The sequence below is a fragment of the Helianthus annuus genome, chromosome 12, assembly GCF_002127325.2.
Source record: "Helianthus annuus cultivar XRQ/B chromosome 12, HanXRQr2.0-SUNRISE, whole genome shotgun sequence".
In the NCBI taxonomy this organism is placed as follows: Eukaryota; Viridiplantae; Streptophyta; class Magnoliopsida; order Asterales; family Asteraceae; genus Helianthus; species Helianthus annuus.
In genome coordinates this window covers 45,400,897-45,408,439 of record NC_035444.2, presented here as the reverse complement: position 1 = coordinate 45,408,439, position 7,543 = coordinate 45,400,897, and the positions used below count along the sequence as shown (strand labels likewise).

Below are 7,543 nucleotides of genomic sequence, written 5' to 3'. Positions count from 1 at the left end.
CTCTTGGTTGGATCGTTGCACCTCCAATAGGGACATGCCCTAGGTGGTTATTTGGGGGTGTGACAACAAAAATACCCGAGCCCGACGGATATACTCGAAACCCGACACAAAAAGGACGAGTTAACCTGATACCCGACGGGTATTGGGCCGAGTATGAGATTAGATTTAAATTTTTTCGTGGGTATGGGTCGGGTATGGGATTAGGTGATACCCGACTAGATTACCTGAAACCATATACCCGTTTATCCGAACTATATACCCGGATCTTTTAATTTGTATTTTTATTTTCCATTAACCGTTGTCTATTAATATTTTTATTTTTGTATGTTGTAAAGTATATACATATAGTGTATAAGTACTATAAAGTTATTATTAATTTATGATAAAATTATATTATGTAATGTACTTTTTTAATTTATAATTGTTGTTGTATAAATAAAATACATAATAATTGTAATAGTAAAAGAAATATATTTGGAAATCCTAACATATATCTTTTAACAAATTAATGGGTATACCCGACATTCACGTGTATACCCGATATCCGACGAGTAATTACCCGACAAATACCCAACGGGTATTGGGTTAGATATGAGACACATTTTTACAAGCGGGTATGGATATGGGATTACCAATACCCAACCCGAACCCAATCCATTGCCATCCTTATTCAAATCCCTCTCAAATTTTCCCCTAACTATTAATTCCCTCCCAAAATTTTGAACTCCCTCTCAAAATTTGCCCACCTATCTCAGATCTCCGCCATAACAAATCCAAAATTTCCCAAATTCCCTCTCAAAACGAAAATGGTGAGAGTTTCAGCCGATTTGATATGGAAAAGCCAAAAGCCCTCACTTCTTCAACGCTCTTCGCGAACGTGAACTCGATCTTCAAGGTTTTCATCCATAAATCCTCTCACTTTTCACTGTAACCTATACTTTATTCAAATATATATATATATATATATATATATATATATATATATCAGGATTAACCTCCATAGCCGAATTCTCTAAGCAATACATGAAGAGAAACAAGCAGCAACAAAGTTTCTTCTAGACTATTTTTTGGGGTTTCTTCCATAATTAACGAGGTAATTTTAAAGAAATTGGTGTTCTGGTGTAAACTTTCCTTAACCTAATATATATGCATACCACCTGTTTGATGAAAGTCCTGAATGAATAAATAGTCTGATACTGATATACCATTACCTTGTTTCCATGGATAGAGTCTACTTTTTGAGGCAATGTCATCAAGTTATGCTCTTTGACTCTTTGTGTGGAATATAGATTTGAGTTAAAGAAACATTGCATAGGCAGTGGCTTCATCTAAGATTTATATTTCTTTAGAATTTTGTTGCGTAGGTTATTGATTGTTAATCTTTATTCATAAATTCAGGTTAAATAGAATGATTATTTTGGTATGTGTAGAATCACATACAAGCATATGAACACACATTACCATTACAAAATTATGAAATTATTGGGTAAAGAAAATCTTTCATTAGTTGACCAAGAATCCAAGATAATCTAAAGAGGATTAAATATAAGGCAGGTCAGAACAGGCAGCACTAATTATTTGAGCGGGTATACAAAGGTTTCTCGACACTCTAGTTCATTGTCTTCTTTATTTGTCGACTCAAGTTTCCACTTTACCAGATTAAAGTACAGTGCCTTCTTCAACCTGTACTGATCGTTCATTCGTCTCTGGTTGCTACTAGTACTGATCGTTCTCCAAACTTTGAAGGGATCTGAATCTCTGTTGAAATTCCTTAGGTTTTGGTGAGGGGGCAAAGCTTTTAGAGTTGTGACGGCCGTTGATCGTGTTTGTTGGTAGGGCTGTTACCAAATGAACGCTACCTGATCATTGCCACACCGCCCAACAGAAGGTTATCTACCTCTGTTTTTTTAGTCTTTCTACAACTTTGGCATGTAATGTTCGTTGGTTCAGATTTCATATTATTACAATTCTGTTCATGAATTTTTTTATTTCTATCTGATTAAGTTAAACCTGTAAGGATTCACAAATAATGTGCTAACTAGTCAAAATAATGTGCTCTACTACTAAATGTGTTGGTGCTTACATCTTTTCCTTTTCATTTTTGTACGGTCACATGCTTATTTTTTGGCCTGACCCGAACCATTTTGACGTGACCTATTGTAACGTGACCTGTTTTGATCTCATCTATTTTTGGCCTCCACTGAAGAAAAGTCCTGGATCCATACTGCTCTGATTCACGAGTCATGACTCTAAATATTCAAGCTGGCAAGGATATCTACATAAGCGAATGGCTTGAATCATGACTTAAAAATATCTTATTCAAGCAAGGATCGTTCTGCGTATGATTTAATCATGATCCTTTTTTAGAAAGCTTCAATGAGATTTGACCAGATTAGCTATGGTCATAATGTAATTGCTTGATACATTATATTTTTATAATTAACACTTTCTCTATTAAACCTAATGCACCCTGTTTTCTGTTTCTTTTTTGTGATGTATATAGAGATGTGATTTTGAGAGGTGAACAACGCCTTTCTAGTTTAGAATATGAGATACCAAATAAATATAATACCGATTACAACCTGATAATTGAGTTTCTTTATCTAGTTTTGTGACTGCTTGAGAGTAACCTACTTGTCACTGTGTCATATATTTAAAATGTGTCCCATGTGCAATATTTTGTATATCCTTATTGGGAATAAAAATAATAATATTATTCAGCAATTGAGCCTTCTAAACTTTATTTCAGTAAAGGCTTTTAGCTGGATCAACCTGCCTATAATCGGGCCGGGGGTCTCACTGGAAGCAGTCTATCTATTCCTACGGGGTAGAGGTAAGGCTGTCTACATCTTACCCTTCTTAGACCCTATCTTAGCTTTGCTATTGGTGAGATTTACTGAGTATGATGTTGATGCTATATTCATGTTCGTATATCTGATTATGTTCTTTTAGTTTTGTTCAATTTGCAGGCAATAAGATTCCTGAGTTGGAGAATTTGGGCGCTACTGAGGTTAGTCTTCTTCTTTATCCAATTTCTAGGTTTTACAAATGTTAAATTAGGGATGAGATTCGTACTGGTATTCTACCGAACTGAATTATATGCATTATAATGATACCGAAATTTAGCTATTATTTAAACCTTTTGTTTCACTCTTTAGTTCTTACTAACAATTGGCTTGTTAATTTGGTTGAGATTGACCCACTTGCGTCAAAGAAACCGAATTATTACCCGTATCAACCCACAGGTATATTTATTTATATGTACACATGATCTTGCTTATTTATTTATTAGATATCCTGATTGCACTTTTGTGCTTTTAGGATCCGCGATACGAGTGTCCTTGTGCGATTGAGACCTGCATGGGATACGGGATCATCGCAAGTTGCTGTCATTTGGTAAAGTCATCAAATGTTTTCTTGTTATTGTTTCAGCTTGTTATAACGTATGTTTTGGACCAGAAAAAGAAATGGAGTGAGATGTGCTTTGCATATGACCTGTATACTATGAACAAACTAGGGGTGTAAATGAGCTGAGCTACTCGAGCTCAGCTCGAAAGCTCTAAACGAGTCGAGCTTAAACGGGGCCGAGCCCGAGCCTGAGCCCAAACTTAAAAATAAACTCGTTGAGTAAACAAGCTCAAGCTTCACTTATCAAGCTCTAGCCACCTTGCGAGCCTAAACGAGTCCATTACTTATACAATTTTTAACTAATATATTAAGCTATAATAATCACTATTTTAAAAATTATAAATATAAAAATTGTTGTATTAGTTATACAATACAATAATTTTTAAATGTATTTTTAAACTAATATTAAATATATTTCATAATTTTTAAAATAGTAATTATTATAATTTAATATATGAGTTAAAAAATGTATAAGTATTGGACTCGTTTAGGCTCGCGAGGTGGCTAAAGCTCGATAAGTGAAGCTCGAGCTCGTTTACTCAACAAACTTATTTTTAACTTTTGGCCCGGGCTCGACCTCGTTTAAGCTTGATTCGTTTCGAGCTGAGCTCGATTAGCTTTGCTTATTGACACTCTCCTAAGTACTTTGATCTCTGCTGATGTTGAATTTTTAGAATTTATTTCAATATATTACGGCGAAAGGCTCCAATTTTAGACTTGAATTGATATGGTATGTTTGCTTTTATGCTTGGTCAATGAATTTTTGATTAGAGGAATTTATGCATCTTATGATCTGTTGCATGAAGATATAGACGGTGAAGATAGGTTTGCTAAATTTTGAAGGGTTAGCCGGTTTACTCTTGACTTCATGTATGTATACGACTTTTATTCCTCTATAATGTCTTCCTTGCTAGTTTCTAAAAGTGCACAACCACGCTTCTAGTTCATGAAAAGGCAATGGTTTTGGATTTGCTAAGAAGGTTAGTTTTTTACGATTGTCACAACTCTCTATTGATTACTTTTACTTTAATTGCATCCTTTTGAACTTGATTCTTAAATTAGAAAAGTGAATTTGTTTTTTTATTAATTAGGTGATGGATTGACATTAGAAATACAAACTGTCAATCTTTTACTTGAAACTCATAAGTCATGGCGGTGGTGGATATCTTCCACAATTGACCTTGTGCCGTTATTGGATACACAATGTAGTTTTCTTCTTTTATGTGTTCTTGCTATGCATGGCTGCACCACTGGTATCTATTACTATCCACAGTCTGCAAGTGTTGTATATCGTAGGTGAGGACTAGCAGGTAATTTATGGTTTTTGGTCTACCTGTTAGGTGTTTGGGCCAATTATATATGTTGGTTTTTTGTCTAATTCTTTTGAATCAAGAACAATGAGTTTTGTTAATTAAAGAATTTTATATTTTTTTAAATTAATACTAATGCTTGTTTATATGGTTGATGATGGCAGGGTAGATATCATGAGAAGCTTTGGAGCTAACTATTAAGACAATGAAATTATCACCCAAAGGAACATTTAGACTTCCCGTGTAAACATTTAGAATTTGGAATATCTTACTCATTACACAATATTTTTGCTAACATTTGGAATATTTTTTGGATGGAACCTATTATTGAAGTTATAATATTACGATTTCTATATTTACAATTTTATTGAAGTTTTATTTTGTATTATTTATTGTAAATAATGTGAATTTTGTTAGTATGTGCAAGTAAAAGTAGTAGATGTATTTAACTAGAACAATTACCGACACAAAATGTTTTTTTTATTGGCAAACAAAAAGTGTCACTAAAACTAGTATGGATATGTAATTAGGAATACATTTTAAGGCAAAAGATCAAATACAAATAATCTTAACATACTAAACATACAAATTGAAGGAAAACCCAAAAAGACAAGGTGGCATTTTTGTAATTACCACCAACTATCAAAGTTACAACCAAAAATACCTAAAAAAACACAATTTTTTTTAAACATTTTTTATTAAAAAATCGTTACATTTCGTTAGCAAAAAAAAAAGTAGCGATTTTTTAATAAAAAATGTTAAAAAAATAAAATAAAATAATTTGTGTGTTTTTTTTTATTTTTTTAGATTTTTTTAGATTTTTTAGGGGTTTAGTTTAAAGCATTTTAGCTTGGGTGGGGGGGGGGGGTTAGGTTTTTTTTAGGTTTTTGGGGGTGGGGGGGGGGGGTTAGGTTTTTTTTAGGTTTTTGGGGGTGGGGGGGGGGGTTAGGTTTTTTTAGGTTTTTGGGGGTGGGGGGGGGTTAGGTTTTTTTTAGGTTTTTGGGGGTGGGGGGGGGGGTTAGGTTTTTTTTTTTTAGGTTTTTGGGGGTGGGGGGGGGTTAGGTTTTTTTTTAGGTTTTTGGGGGGTGGGGGGGGGGGGTAGGTTTTTTTTAGGTTTTTGGGGGTGGGGGGGGGGGGTGGGGGGTTTAGGTTTTTTTTGGGGGTGGGGGGAGTGGTTAGGTTTTTTTAGAGGTATTTGTAGAGTAACTTTAATAGTTATTGATAATTACAAAAATGCCACCTTGTCTTTTTTAGGTTTTCCTTCAATTTGTACAAGAACTTTACCCTACATTTTAATGGCACAAAAATTGTGCCACAAAAATCTTATATTTTACTGTGGCAAAAAAAATGTGCCACTAAAGCCTAAAAAATTTGTGTGGCATATTGAAAAAGTGCCACTAAAAGGCTTTAGCGTCACTGCTTCTAGTGACACTATTTTTGTGTGCCGCACATTCCTACAAGAGTCTTTAGTGACACTTTTTTGTTTTTTTGTGGCAGTTTTTGTGTGTCACTGAATGGCAATTTTTTTGTAGTAGAATTCGAAATAAGGTGAGTTATTTCGGTTTTAGCAATGGCTTGGTTCGGTTTTTTTTGGTTTCAGTTATTTCTGTTTTAGCAATGGTTTGGCTCAGTTTATCAGTTTTTTTGTCTTTGTTTGTACTTAGTCTCTAATAGTAAGTCGTATCTTATTGTTTATCTTTTGTATATTATTCCAGCTCATTGAAGAAGAGGAAGTGGAAGTTCCGGTGTCGAATATCAAATATGGATATGGATAAGGCTCCGGCTGAGATGGCCTCTACAAATGAAAATGTTGTAAATATGCGGGATGCTTCTTTGACTGAGAATGGTGCTGTAGAAACAGGAGATACTCCTGTTCAGATGGATCATCTAACGGTCAAATAATTTGCTATGATTTTGATGTGATGTGGCGGTCACTGGTCAGTGGTTGTAAAAAAGGAACTTGTTTGGATGTAGAACATAAGTAATTCTTTTGTATTTATGATTTTTGATCTAACACCTATATGGGTCAATTATGAGACATACGGTGTTTCAGTTTTTGTGACTAAAGACTTAGGTATGGATAAGCATGATGTATGCTTTAGCAATCGGTAATAGTATGGATCACCAAGGTTAGTAAGGAATATAAGGTGTTGATGTATCAAAACTAAACCTAATATTATGTGGTAGAAAGTGTAAGATGGTTGAATGTGAAGGTTTAACTGCCAATTGAAAATGAGAAGTCACTCTTGTGAATCTAGATATGCTGGAGATGCTGGTAATATTTTATTACCAAAGACTGACCAATTTTGAGTAATTTCTAGCAACAGATGTATTTCTGAATACCTTTTAGAGACTTAATAATATCCTCCTTGTTCAACTTTCAGGTTCATGTACATGCATGGAATCTTAACGAGCATGAAGTTCTTCGCAGCTGAACCCTTGCTCATAAAATGATTTGCTTGGTTGTAAATGGTCTCAGCAATGAATTATGATTGAGCTTATTTTTAATCAATATGTAATAATCACGAGCACACATTTACATGGTTGGTGATATGCTGCGAGTTGATTGGTGGTCTGTGGTAGGAGATTTATGATTGGTTAGGTTTTATTTTTTTTAAACACTGGGTGGGCCTTTTCCACGCCCAAGACCACCGCTTGCTTTTTTTTTTTTTTACAATACCCCCTTGTTTACTTGGTTGCCACATGGCGCTTAACACGCCATCTTCAATCCTCTTCTTACAATAGTAATATTTACTATGATTTTTCTATAAAAAAGTTTTAAACATATGGATTATGGATGTTGGTTCAGGCCCAATATAATACCC

General features: G+C 34.3%; 1 long non-coding RNA gene across 11 annotated transcripts; it reads left to right on the top strand.

Annotated features, from left to right (window-relative positions):
- The first annotated feature begins 692 nt into the window (after positions 1–692).
- Positions 693–5,083, top strand: LOC110894800. 11 transcript variants are annotated; one of them, XR_002566698.2, is made up of 9 exons: positions 693–1,093; positions 1,776–1,888; positions 2,755–2,833; positions 2,953–3,010; positions 3,194–3,245; positions 3,322–3,396; positions 4,323–4,388; positions 4,500–4,718; positions 4,883–5,080. It is a non-coding gene; the product is annotated as an uncharacterized LOC110894800 (long non-coding RNA). The 11 variants fall into 11 exon arrangements; XR_004874929.1 differs by having other exon boundaries at positions 2,750–2,833; positions 2,970–3,010; XR_002566697.2 differs by lacking the exon at positions 1,776–1,888 and having other exon boundaries at positions 694–895; positions 989–1,093; positions 2,750–2,833.
- The last annotated feature ends 2,460 nt before the right edge of the window (positions 5,084–7,543 follow it).